The following is a 14,348-nucleotide window of genomic DNA, read 5'->3' as shown; positions in this document are numbered from 1 at the left end:
GTGGGGGCACCTACCCTCTGGAATCAGCTGCCCCCAGAGATAAGGAGAATCCAAGACCTCGGTGCCTTCCGCCGTGCCCTTAAAACTTTCTTTTTTCAGCAAGCCGGGCTGGCTTAACATATTTTTTAACATATTTTTTAAATTTTTAATTGGTGTGTTATCTTAAATTGGGGCCAAATTAATATATATCCTTTTAATTGGTTTTAATGTTTGTATTGCATGTTTTTATCTGGCTGTACACCGCCCTGAGTCCCTCGGGAGAAGGTGCGGTATATAAATTCGAAATAAAATAAATAAAAATAAAATAAATAAATATGGTCCCATATAATGACTCTAGGTGGCTCACAACAATCCCTAAAAATATGGTTAAAAACAACAGAATCCTTCCCTGCAGGTTCCAGATCAAGCATCGTTGCAGCTCAACCCCATCTTGACCCAGTGCTTGGGGGAAGAGCCAGGTCTTCATGATCTCAGGTGGGAGGTTGTTCCAAAGGACTGGGTTGGTCTCCAAAAAGGCAGGCCTCTGAACTCCCATCAGGTGGCAACTTGGAGCACACTCACCCTATCTGACTTAGTAGGACAAACAGGAGAGATGATCCCTGATACCTTGTGCATTGAAATCTTTCATTTTGTTAGTGGGTATTTCCAAATTGGAGGAACAATATTCTCCTCTGTAGTGCAAAGCATAGCCAAACTTATGTGGAGTACATTCAGTTTTAATGAGCTCCTTTTTATACCCTCCCGCTAAAAACATCATAGCTGTCGTTTCAATACACACTTGGTAATATCATGAGATGACAGTAAACTTTGTGCGCTTTGGCATTTTGTCAACCGAAGTGTATGAGTTTTTTAAAAACTACTTTCTGCATCCAATTTGTACTTGTATATTTTGGATGGCAACATCTGCCTTTATGTCATCTAAGAAGAAACAGTTGTAAAAAAAAATATCTGTAAATGAAAGAGTTCGTGCTTGCTATCGTAAATGAGGATACATCAGTCAAATCAAGGTGTAATGGTTTCTTCAAAACATTTGCCATATGGGGCAAATTATGTCACTTCAAAAGTTGACATGGTCATATAAGACTTCAGAAGGTATCCCAGAATGTCATTGTTGTTACCTGATCTAGAGCACATTGTCAAAACCTGTACAAGATGAACATATCCAATAGTTTCATGCCTGAAAAATAACACTGTGTCTTCATTCTGTACAAAAATACTATGGGAAAAGAATGGACAGTGTTCTGTGGTACGTGAGATTATATCTTTAGGCAACTGCTTCACTTCAAGCTTGCTAGGTTAGGATTTTGGGTCCCTGTTTGCCTTGTGGATGGACACCCTTAAACAAAAGAAAGGAAAAATTGTCATGGAAAACACTATGCTTTTCATGATATACTCTTTAAGGAAACATGTCTCTAAATCCTGTAATCTCTGATAATAGGTGTTGATATGAATCTTTATTAATAATAATTTATTAGTTTTAATATTTTAATTCTTTTCCTAGGTAAAGGGTCCCTCACACATATGTGCTAGTTGTTCCCAACTCTAGGGGGTGGTGCTCATCTCCGTTTCAAAGCTGAAGAGCCAGCGCTGTCTGAAGGCGTCTCCATGGTCATGTGGCTGGCATGACTAAATGCCAAAGGTGCACGGAACGCTGTTACCTTCCCATCAAAGGTTTTTCTATTTTTCTACTTGCATTTTTTACGTGCTTTCGAACTGCTAGATTGACAGAAACTGGGACAAGTAACGGGAGCTCACCCCGTTACGCGGCACTAGGGATTCAAACTGCTGAACTGCAGACTTTTGATCGACAAACTCAGCGTCTTAGCCACTGAGCCACCGCATCCCTTTTATTATTTTCCTACTTGTCTTTTATAATCTGTGACTATCCAGAATTGCATTATAGGGGAGATGGACATCATAAAATTTTATAAATTAATATGATCAGTATGATTTATCCAGATATTGTTGTTACTGTCTCTTAATACCTACTGGGAGTAGTAACTAGTAGTCAGTTTATACCCAACATTGACAGCTCATTGTGAAATCCAATATATGAATATAGTGTCTTCATTATCTATTGGAAAAAGGGATATAAGAACATCAAGATAATCTTATATTAATACACCAAATGCTTATATATGCTTAACTGGATACTTCGGGAAAGTTCTCAAGCAGATCCTGAGCATTACAGAATTTTTACTGTCACTCAACAATAGGTGTCTCTGATATCATGATTAACTATCTTAAATTTTTCTGTTTTAAAAAAGTTACCTAGATTTTGTCTGTCCCAGTTCACCACCACTTAATTTTATTGGGATACCCAGATTTTGGCATCATGAAAAAGGCTCACCTCTTCATGGATAGCTTTATATATCTCTATGAAGTTTTCTATTTGCCTTTTTTAAAGCTGAGGACTTACAAGATATGAACCATTTTTAAATGCTGCCAAATTTTATTTCATTTTTCAGAAGTGGTGGACGGTGTTCCAAGTATGGCCACTTCTCTGTGGATTTGTGTAAAAACAAATATTTCTTTCTCTTTTTTATTTTTGAGAAATCCGTGTTCTACTGATATCCAACATGGAATTTCTTTCTTCTTTTAAACAGCAATGGGCACATATAGCCTTTTTTTTTTTACTGGGTTGCTTACCACTAGCCTCAAGACTCCTTTCTTGATTAGCTACTGTCAATTCAGATCCCAACAGTGTACATATGAGATTAAGATTCCTGCCCTGTGCTTATGTGCTTGCTTGTCAGTCTTCCTGGAATGTTCCTTCAGCCGTTTTTTTTGTCCATACGATAAAACATACAAAATAATTTAGTTTGCTAGCCACCTAGCTAAATTTTCTGCTAACTACTGGTGCCTCGTAACTTATTTATAAACAAGTGGTGCTGATATATTACAATGTTTGTATTCCGTCGTGAGAATAGGATTCTGATCTTTAACTAGTTATTAAAAATACAAGAGCGCCTCACCTTTTATCTCATTCTGCTAAATTTGTTTTCAGAGAGATGTCATCAAAGCTGCTTAAAAACCTAAACAAACCACTGTCCGCACCCATGTTGATACTCAAGAACGCTTAAAAAGAAGCCTTATCTTGAAAGGAATATTGCTGGTTCTTCAGCAAGGCTTGTCACCCTATATGTGCTTATCAATCAATCTTTAATAACATTTTCTACCAATTTGAGTGGAATAGCTGTTAAACCAACTAGCCTATAATATCCTGAATTCCTCTTGATTCTTTTTTTTTCTCAATTGGCCTGTACATTATCTATTTTATAATCTTCCAATAGATAAGTTGACCTTTAGGGCATGGTACAATTAACAGATGGTTAAGATCAGTTTGTTTTTCCTACAGTAGTGTCCTTTGAAGATTTGTTTTTTTGTTAAAAGATAAATGTGACAGGGTTGGCTCATGTCAGGAGAAGTTAACATACAAATATATTAAAACTTCCAATAGATGTTACAGTAGGTCCTGATCATCATTCAGAATTAAGAGCAAAGTCATCTCTCTTCTGGTTGGTTCCATGATAAATGTTATTAGGTAGATTATTCCACTTTGTGCTATTTTTCTCTCTCTCTTCATTATGACTAAAGTAACCATTACTTAATTCTGTGTATGGATCATTAAAACCACCCATTTGAAAGTCTCTCTAATTTCAACCTTTAAACGTAAGATCATCTGTAATTTTGATTGGGGAAGGATACATCCTCAGTTCCTGTGGGTAGATTTGTTGATGTAAAGTGTCAAAACTTTGTACCTAATCATATGAGCTCAGGTGTGCTCTCAGGTTTTTCACTACCTCTCTATTCATTTTGTCATGCACAATTATTCACATGCCAACCAGTTTAAAGAAATATAGGGCTGACTCATACATTTGCCCAACTTCTGATTGATATTTTGGCTTTTCCCAGAATGGTACTGTTGTCTTGAGTGGCAGATGCTCTATTGTGTTTCTCAGAATAGTTTTGGAAAACCTCAAAATGAGTAAACCTCTAGCTTTGTAGCGTATGCATCTGAAATACAATCTCTCATTACTTACTGGCAAAAAGCTTCTCGACATACATTGATATTGGAGGATACATGCATGTGCATGCTGCACTTTTTTGTTTCAGAACCATCTGCACTACAAATTATCTATCTTGTAGACAACAAGAATGTCAGGTGCAAGCAACCAGAACCACTCATGAATAGTCTGAAACAGAAGCTTTATTGTTAATCACCTATGTTACAAGAATCTCACCAGACTGACTACGTTCCCTCAGGAATGGTCAGATTAGGCTTCAGGGATTCTGGGGGCGGTCAGATCTGTGTTGCTTTCTGCAATGGAAGGACTCTAAATTCAGCCCTCTCTTAGCACCTTCCGCTAGTCCAACTGAGATTCTATGACAAGAAAGAAGAATTCACGTTAACTAATATTCAGAATAACAATGCTAAACAGAAAATAACTCTTTCTATCCTGCCCTAACTGTTTGATGTGCTCCTCAGAAGAGTCTAGTCTTCTCTGAAAAGGTAACTGTGGTCAAGTCATGACAACTTCTTTGAATTAAGGCTGCAAATTTAAATACAACCATCATTTGGAAAACTAATCTTATGGGAGTCACACAGATCACTTTAAAATCTCATTCCTGTTCACATCCTGTTGTATAAATGGCAGTAGCCAAAGTGGATGGCATTTGTGACAACTTGCCCTTGTCTCCTGACTGGAGCCAGAAAACCAATGAAAGATGGTTAGTATATGGGATGCGGCATTTATAAATGATCCACGATGCAAAAATTCTAGGACTTGTTGCAACCCCCATAAAGCATCTTTCTACTTACTAGGCAAGAAGTCTGATTATCTGTCAAGTCCACAGATAATAACAGATGCTTTGTCCATTGATCTTCTATCACCTGCTTAATTTGTTACTCACTATTGTTAAATAGCCTAAATCGACAGATCCATTCAGCATAAGAAATGACTTGAGTTTTTCTGCTTAATTTGAAATACTTTAAGGGTACATGATGTTGCTCAGACATCTGTAGGGAAACATCAAAGGAGAGGTCAACCCAGTTTTGTCCTAGCAAATGTCTTTGCTTTCCATTTATCATCTGTCAACATTAAAAAGAAAGTAAATGCCTGGTTTTTACACAAGCCATAATAACTCTTAGAGGTAGCGTCCCTTTCTGTTTTGTAGCCAGGATGGCCAAATCTGAACATGTAATGTTTTATTGCAACTCTCCTTTCTCAGTTATATTTCTTGGATTCTATTCTATTGATCCATTCGATTACTGAGGCCACCTAGTAGGGATAACATTTCTTAACACTTGATTTATGCAGATTACATGTTGAATTTAGGGAGTCTGAGTTTTTTTTTAAATGCAATACTTCTTGAAAATGTTAACACTAAAAAATCATAAAAAGTAAAAGATAAAAAGAAACCCATCTCTTCAATATGAAAAACAAATAAGTACTTGAATGTTAGTCTCTCTTTTTTTTCCTGAATAGCTCAGAAAGGAGAAGGTAAAGAGATGGCAGGCAAACTGGGCAATTTAAGTTTTTATACAGACAAAGTAAAAACTGATAGAAAATAGTGGTACCTGGTAAATTATATCCAAGCTTGGGGCTGGTTAGTACTTGGATTATTAAAAGATATTAAGGCTATAAAATACAGTCTGGGAAGTCAAAAAGAATGAAGCCATCAAGAGTCAAACATGACTCCATGGCATTGTTGCATTTCTTGAGAGACCTCAAAAATGCAGATGTAGTGCTAAAACCTGGTCCTGAAGTGATAGTATCACCAACATAGAGTGATTTTACCAGTACATACAGTAAAAAAAATGCAACAGAAACCAATTCGGCACATTAAAATGTGGGCAGAGGTTTTGTGGAATTGAAAGCAATAAACACACAGATAAAAGCTGAAAGCAAAACAATAGTAAAAGAATTTATGCAAAACATAATCTAGATGGGAAGCAGATCCTTAGATAAGACAATAAAAGGAGACATTGCAATTTTACATGGAGGAATGTAAATACAGGACAAAGTTGCACCTGTCTTTTGTAGCTATCAATGTTCCTCAGATAATACATACCCCAGATAAGTTTCTGAAAGCTCGTATTAGGTTGAAATTACTCATTCTCCTAATTATTTACATGTATAATTTATACTTCTTGCCTAATACTTATCAGTACCAGCTCATTGTCTGGCCCTTGCTGCTAAATAACTGGCCTTGGCAAAGAAGAAAGGGATGGCATTTTTGAGCAAAAATGCATGAGAAAATGACCATTATATGGAGGAAAAGTTATGGATGTCTGTTTAAGAGTTACAACTTAACTACTATACCATACCAAGCATGCAGAAGAAAAGCCATTTTACACAGAAACCAAGGAAAAATGTGGCAGAGCTCTGGTTTTTGTTTTTAGAATAGACTAGACTAGAATTCTTTATTGGCCAAGTGTGATTGGACACACAAGGAATTTGTCTTGGTGCATATGCTCTCAGTGTACATAAAAGAAAAGATACATTCATCAAGAATCATAAGGTACAACACTTAATAGTCATAGGGTACAAATAAGCAATCAAATTATATTAGGAAACAATCAATATAAATCGTAAGGATACCAGCAACAAGGTTACAGTCATACAGTCATTAAGTGGGAGGAGATGGGTGATAGGAATGATGACAAGATTAATAGTAGTGCAGACTTAGTAAATAGTTTGACAGTGTTGAGGGAATTATTTGTTTAGCAGAGTGATGGCGTTCGGGAAAAAACTGTTCTTGTGTCTAGTTGTTCTGAGTGTGCAGTGCTCTATAGCATCGTTTTGAGGGTAGGAGTTGAAATAGTTTATGTCCAGGATGTGAGAGGTCTAAATATTTTCACGGCCCTCTTTTTGACTTGTGCAGTATACAGGTCCTCAATGTAAGGCAGGTTGGTAGTAATTGTTTTTTCTGCAGTTCTAATTATCCTCTGAAGTCTGTGTCTGTCTTGTTGGGTTGCAGAACCAAACCAGACAGTTATGGAGGTGCAGATGACAGACTCAATAATTCCTCTGTAGAACTGTATCAGCAACTCCTTGGGCAGTTTAAGCTTTCTGAGTTGGCGCAGAAAGAACATTCTTTGTTGTGCTTTTTTGATGTCGTTTTTGATGTTAGGTGTCCATTTTAGGTCTTGAGGTATGGTAGAACCTAGAAATTTGAAGGTCTCTACTGTTGATACTGTGTTGTCTAATATTGTAAGAGGTGGTAGTATGGGAGGGTTTCCCCTAAAGTCTATCACCATTTCTATAGTTTTGAGTGTGTTCAGTTCCAGATTGTTCTGGTCGCATCACGAGGCTAGTTGTTCAACCTCCTGTCTGTATGTGGATTCATCATTGTCTCGAATGAGACCGAACACTGTTGTGTCATCTGTGAACTTCAGTCGTTTAACAGATGGATCGTTTGAGATGCAGTCATTGGTATATACAGAGAAGTGGAGAAAGCACACAGCCTTGGGGGATCCCTGTGCTAATTGTACAGGTATCTGATGTGATTCTGCATAGCTTCACCTGCTGCTTCCTGTCTGTTAGGAAGCTTACGTTAGGAAGCCTTACAAGTGTGTTCAGGTACCGCTAGCTGGTTTAGCTTAGTTAGAAGAGTGTCTGGAATGATGGTGTTGAATTTTAATTGAATATATAAGAATCTATGGTCTTATCCATTGTTTAGTGGGCCATTTCAACCCAAATATTTCTAGTAGAAGAAATTAGTAGAACCAAATGATTGCTCTGAAATTACTTTCTATATTAAAATCTGACAAATTGGCAATAATTCCTTGGGTTTTCTAATATTTGGAGAAGTCACATTTCGAAGCTATGCATATGCAGGTTTAGGGGAAAAACAACTGAAGAAAAAAGTGCAAAGGCCAAAAAAGCAAAATCTGGCCCAATCTAAAACACAACCATACTACTTAATTACTACTTAATAAGATTAATACTGCTTTCAAAATTAAAATAATACAAAGATGTTGTTTCCAAGACTGATTGGTTGTAAGGCCTGTGTTTGTGAATTTAGGCCAGTAATTGATTTCATGACAATAAACTGTAATGATTGGAATAATCTCATATATTTGGTAGAATTGCAATGGATTTTATGTCTTTTTAATGTTTTGTGTGAATAGCATTCTTGCCTTCTTGGAGTTTATGCTTAATTCTATGTTATCTTCTGCAAGAAATACCTATTATGTAATTTAATTACAATATTTATAAACATAAATTGAAGCTTCAATGAAAAATATGGTAATTACATTTTAAAGTTATTGTTGTTTTGTAAGTTATGTGCTTTTGAATCAATATTTTGCTTGTCTAGCCTTGTTCATGGTCATATTTCTAATAAAGACTTTTATTTCAGTTTGTGTTATCCCTTTTTGAAGAGAGAAAAAATAAAGAGAAAGAAATTATTTCTTTTTAAAAGCAGTGTTGATATTAAATTATGATGTTCTTTGAATAACATAACATAAGAATAACATTCTTTTAGGTAGGGAATAGTTATATATTCATTAAGCTTAACCTTAAGTTAAGAGAATAAAGCTTTCATTTTTGCCTTTGTCTTGTTTGTAATTTTTGAACATCATTTAATGCAAACATATGTTATATTACTGTTCTAGTGATCAGTTCTGCAACCTTGATTTGTAAGTATTTCTAATTTGGAGCTCAAGATCAAGATAAATTGTAGGGTTGAGTTTAATGTGCTCTGAAGTTGCAATAGCAGTTGTTCCATCCATTCCATTCCTATCAAATACCAAGATAGATATTACTCTGGGTTTTTTTTTAATCCAAAGTTAAATTTTCTTGCCTCCTATACTGATTAGTATAAAAATCATTTCCTTAATGATTGGAACTTTAAGAATAGACCAACTATTAATATTCATGAGAGTTGGTGTGACTGGACTGGGGATGGGTGAGAGTGTAGCAAATGTCTGTGATCAAAATCTGAATTAGTCTTCCTTTTCCTAGTCTGAAGAAACAATGATGTGCAATGCCTAATCTGATACACCTGAGTCATCCAAAGGGTTGGTACATGCCTCCATTTTCTTTGTTGTCTCTAGTGGGGTTTTTTCCTTCTACATTTTAAATGACAGAAAGGTGGGATATAAATCAATGAACAACAAATAAATAAGTGGACCTACTAGGTGCCTGAGAATCTGCCCCGCAAAATGAATAATCTTTCCCAACATGCAATCTTCAGGCAAAATGCTGAGGTAACTCTGGTTTCAATTCTCCATCTACTCCATCGGGAAAGGAAGTGGGGGGGCATGGCCAGGGTGGGTGTTGTTAGGATGGGCGTAGTGAGCTCGACATCACTCGTGTTGGGGGTGCCTGTGGTGGCCTGAGTGCACAGCCCTCCCGAGCTCCATTTTTGCTGGCAGAGGCACTGCAGGCCGGTCCTTCGCTGTTTCCAGCGTGTCCCCACAGCCAGATCTAAGCACCCTGCAGGCCAAATCTGGCCTGTGGGCCTTGAGTTTGATCTACTGCTAAGACATTTAGCAAAATAGGAGTAGAATCAAGCCCATTAAGAATAGCTGGAGTCAGCTACTTAAATTCAGTAGAAGAAATCAAGTTTATGAAGGAAGTGACATGCCCCAGTGAGTACCACTGTGCTAATGGTGGGCAAACAGGGAAAAAAAGGAAGGAGCTATTTATTGCTTTTGTAGGCAGTGGGATAAAAACGACAGTAAAGATTCACCTTGGCAAATGGAAGGCTCCTGTGTCTTCTACTGGGCAGTGAAAGACAGCCTTTAGAATAACATTTTTCTGTTGAGTATTTCACGTCAGCTTTGGTTTCTACAACTCTTACCATGAATTCCTGCCTTGACCACTACAGCTGCCTTAACTTATACTTAGCAGTATATGGATGTTGGTCCATTGTCAGGTACTTTATTTGCATTTCCTTTATCCTTGATATTAAAGTATGTCACATTATAGTGTATATCTTATTTATTATTTATTTATTTGTCAACAAGTACAAGAAAACAAGTAACAGTATAGACATAGACATGAACACAGAATGATTACATATAAATGGTAGGACAGGGATAGTAGGCACGCTGGTGCACCTATGCACGCCCCCTTAGGGAACCTCTTAAGAAACATGAAAAGTCCACCGTAGACAGTTTAAGGTAAAAGGTATCTTGATTGCTTCTGTGGCAACTTCCAGGATTCTAAATCCTTACAACCATGTGCATATTCAACGAGCAGTCCTTTACCTCCGGGGCTCACTTTGACCCTTCGTATGTTTTGGTAGATATACTGTATTTTTCAGAGTATAAGACACACCTTTTTCCAACAAAATAGAGGGTGAAAATCTGGGTGCGTCTTATACTCCAAATGTAGCCCCACCCAGCCTCCCAAACTGAGATTTCAGAGGCTTCTTTCAGCCTCTGAAAGAAGTTTCAGGAAAAAAGCCTCTGAAAGGCTTTTATCTAAAATAATATGGCAAGCAACAAAAGAAGAATCAATAAAGGTTCTAACCAAACTATGTTAACAAATCTGAAGAATGATACAATAACCAACAGATCAGAAGAGGTTAATCTACATACCAATACCAAAGAAAGGAGATTGAACAGAGTACAGAGAGTCCTTCAGAATAAAAGCATCTGAAAGAAGCTTCAGAAAAAAAGCCTTTTTTTCTGAAGCTCTGTTTTGGAGGCTTTCAGAGGCAGATTTTTGTTTTCTGAAACAGAGTTTCAGAAGTTTCAGAGGCAGAAAAAAAAGCAAGGCACAGAGCTCACAACCAACGAACCTGTTGCTAAAATTCACCACTGGGAACAGCTGATTGGGGTATTCCGGAGGCCGATCCACCTACCAATCAGCTTTTTTCTTATTTTCCTCCCCAAAAACTAAGGTGCATCTTATACTCCGGTGCGTCTTATACTCCGAAAAATACAGTACTGTACACATACTTTGGATCCAGCCACTCCAATTTGGCCCATATTGGATGACATTATTTATATCTCCTTGTTTAGTAATCCAGGATAGTTGTAAGTCATGAGTATTTCTCAGACCTATGAGTAAGATCCATTAGCAAATTAACTTTTGACTGCTAGTTCCCTTTGCTCAAAGGTATTCTTCTGTGGTACTTACTATTCCCTTTTCTCGTGTATCTTGTTACATCACTTACCAAGTATTCCATTTTTTTCTCAAGAATTTATTGCTGAGTGTTTCAACAACCTCTTTAAATTCCTCTAGCATTTCCTCAGCAATCAAGTAAGAAGATCTATATCTGGAGAAGTCATCAATAAATATTAATAGGTATTTGTTCCCTGATGGGGTTTTAGCCTTCATAAGTCCACAAATATAACAGTGAATTATCTCTAGAGACTAGCGTTTCTCTTTTACTCTGAAGAAAAATAGGTCTGATTCCCTTTGTCATTACACAGTATTATATATTTAGATTTTACTTTGCACAATTCTTTCTTCAGACTTCTTCTTAAATACCTCTTTTTTAACTGAGACATTGCATTCAGGTTTCTATGACCTAGTCACTTATTCAGCTATGATTTGAAATGGTTCTTTTGTGGGTATTATTTTCCATCTGCAGAGTTCACTTCAAATAGGCCCCTGTCTTTGAGAGATCCTTTTCATAAGTAACACATCTCCATCTGTACAAAATTGTGCTTTCTTTTCAATTGTATTTCATATCTTCCTTCCGGGGCATATTTTACCAGCACCAAACTGCATTAGGATATTTTAAATCAGCAGTTATTTCCCCTTTTCAGTTTGCTGCAATTTTGCAAATTCCCTTGTCTTTAGCAAAAACTTGCCTTCTGTCAGATAGGAAGATGTGATTTTGGTTTCCGATTCAGTGAATCTCTTTTTATTCTTTAATTAAATCACTGGTTGCAGCAGAACCACTGCAGATCTTTTTCATAATGCTTTTCAGAGCAAGCTTCCCCAAACTCTGTGAATGGGATAAAGTTTCTACTGCAGCTTTGATTCTATTGTTCTTTGATGAGTCATCCTCCATCAGCTGTGAAGGTCATGTTAGGGTTTTTCTTTCTCAAACAACCAAACTTGTTTATTATAAATTATAACTATGGAGCAAGGTGCATTCTAGTCATTATTTTGTTAAGCTATAGGAAGGGAGGACTTCAGTGGTGGGTTGCTACCGGTTCGCCCCAGATTGGGCGAACTGGTAGCGGCGGGAGGCTCTGCCCACCTGCCCGGATGCTTCTGCGCATGTGCAGAAGTGTCACGCGCCCACAAGCAAACCGGTAGCAACGGGTTTTGAAACCCACCCCTAGAGGACTTGGTCATTTCTTTGTGTAAAGAGACAAAGTTTCAACTTTGCTGACCCTCTGAAGGAAGGTCTTATAGAGATTAACCTTTTTTCTGTGATAATAAGCAGGGAATGGGAGAGCTTGGTGTAATGGTTAAGGCACCAGGTTACAAACCAGAAGACTGTAACTCCTAGTTCTGCCTTAGGCACCAAGACAGCTAAATGACCATGATTTGCCCAGGCAGTTGCCAAGAGTCAACACTGACTTGAAGGTACACACACACACACACATATAAAGTAAAGGTAAAAGGTTCCCTTCGCACATATGTGCTAGTCGTTCCCAACTCTAGGCGGTGGTGCTCATCTCCGTTTCTAAGCCGAAGAGCCAGTGCTGTCCAAAGACATCTCCATGGTCATGTGGCTGGCATGACTAAATGCCAAAGGTGCACGGAATGCTGTTACCTTCCCACCAAAGGTGGTTCCTATTTTTCTACTTGCATTTTTTATGTGCTTTCGAATGGCTAGGTTGGCAGAAGCTGGGATAAGTAACAGGAGCTCACCCTGTTACGCGGCACTAGGGATTCGAACCGCTGAACTGCCGACCTTTTGATCAACAAGCTCAGCGTCTTACCACTGAGCCACTGCATCACACACACACACACACACACACACACACACACACACACAAATAAAGGTTACAGCTTTATGAAATTGCAGAAGATAGTATAGATGCAGAAATGGTATACGGTAAGTACATACGAGAGCTGATGGAGAATCAAATTGTACTGCAGAAGTTTTAACGAGAGTGCCAGCTTTCACTTAACAAGGAATTTCCCAATCCTTGTGATATATTATCATAGAATTGGTCATTTAGATTGACATTCTGTCCAGGCTAAATTTAGGGCCAAGTGCTTGAAGAGTGAAGTGCGAAATGTGCAATCTTAAATTGAGTGAAGTTAAGATGTGAAATCTATAACATGTAAGAGGTACAGTAAAAGCAAGGTCTAAAAAGACCTAGTTTCAGTTTACCTAAATATTGCAAGTATTCATCAGATGTATTATATAATTTTTCAAAATAGGAAACCTATCCATTCTTTTCTGTGCCACATCACAAGTAGCTTTTTCCATTATGGTAGCAGCATTGAAGATAATTAAAACCAGAAGCTCTCATCTATGGAACTAATTGCATTGGTTTGTATCCCACATTCTTTCTGGTGTTTTTTTCCCCAAGAGAAAAAACCAACTTCTCTTGCTCCATCTCTCCATCTCCATTCTTATATTCTCTCAATCATTCCAGAAAAAGACGCATAGGGGAAGCAAGAAATCCCTTTTCCATAAATATGAACTTTTCTTCCATTCATGGAAGCTGGGATCAAAACTATTGATCTTTGTATTAGGGCCAGATAAAGTGAAAATGAAACGAAAAGCTAAGCAAACAACAACAACATCAAGTCTGGCAAAATGGATGTGACAGGTGTGAAGGATTCAAATATAAAGTGCATTTAGGTTGTATTTATTGAATATCATACTCAAGAGGTAAGTAGTTTGCGCTGCAATATCAAATAAGATTGCCTTATTTTGATCAAAGTTCAGATGGGAATGCTATCTTATGAGAAAGTGAGTAGCAAAATACAGAATTCCATTAAGAGCTATGAGAAAATATATTTCTCCGAAAAGTGATAAAAGATGAAAAGCAAGTTATGTGATAAAAAAAACCCCTGAAAGTATTCAAACAGTCTATCTTGAAATAATATGGAAGGACTTTTCACATACTTTTTTGTGAATATCGGGAAGAAGAGAGAGAAATGTCAGAAGCATTTAGTATATCCTGTTGGGACAGGGTGCTTAAATTATAGAAAGATCTGTCTAGATTTAAAGCAACTATGATACTTTTTTCATTAATATATCAGTCATCCAACATTAGTTTTCAGACTTCCTTATGAAAAATAAATATCTTTACAAGAGTAATAATAGCCTTAAAGCTGCAGATCATTTACAGCAAATATCTGTAGTATGCCTTTGTAAAATAAAGTAAGGATTTGTGCATTGCAGGGAGATAAATGAGTGGCATTGATATATCTGAGTAATGGCACTTCTTTGACAGATGTGATATA

The sequence above is a fragment of the Pantherophis guttatus genome, chromosome 3, assembly GCF_059756535.1.
Source record: "Pantherophis guttatus breed Tessera chromosome 3, ASM5975653v1, whole genome shotgun sequence".
NCBI lineage: Eukaryota > Metazoa > Chordata > Lepidosauria > Squamata > Colubridae > Pantherophis > Pantherophis guttatus.
The sequence above is the reverse complement of the archived record's forward strand: the minus strand, read 5'-3'. Positions refer to the sequence as shown.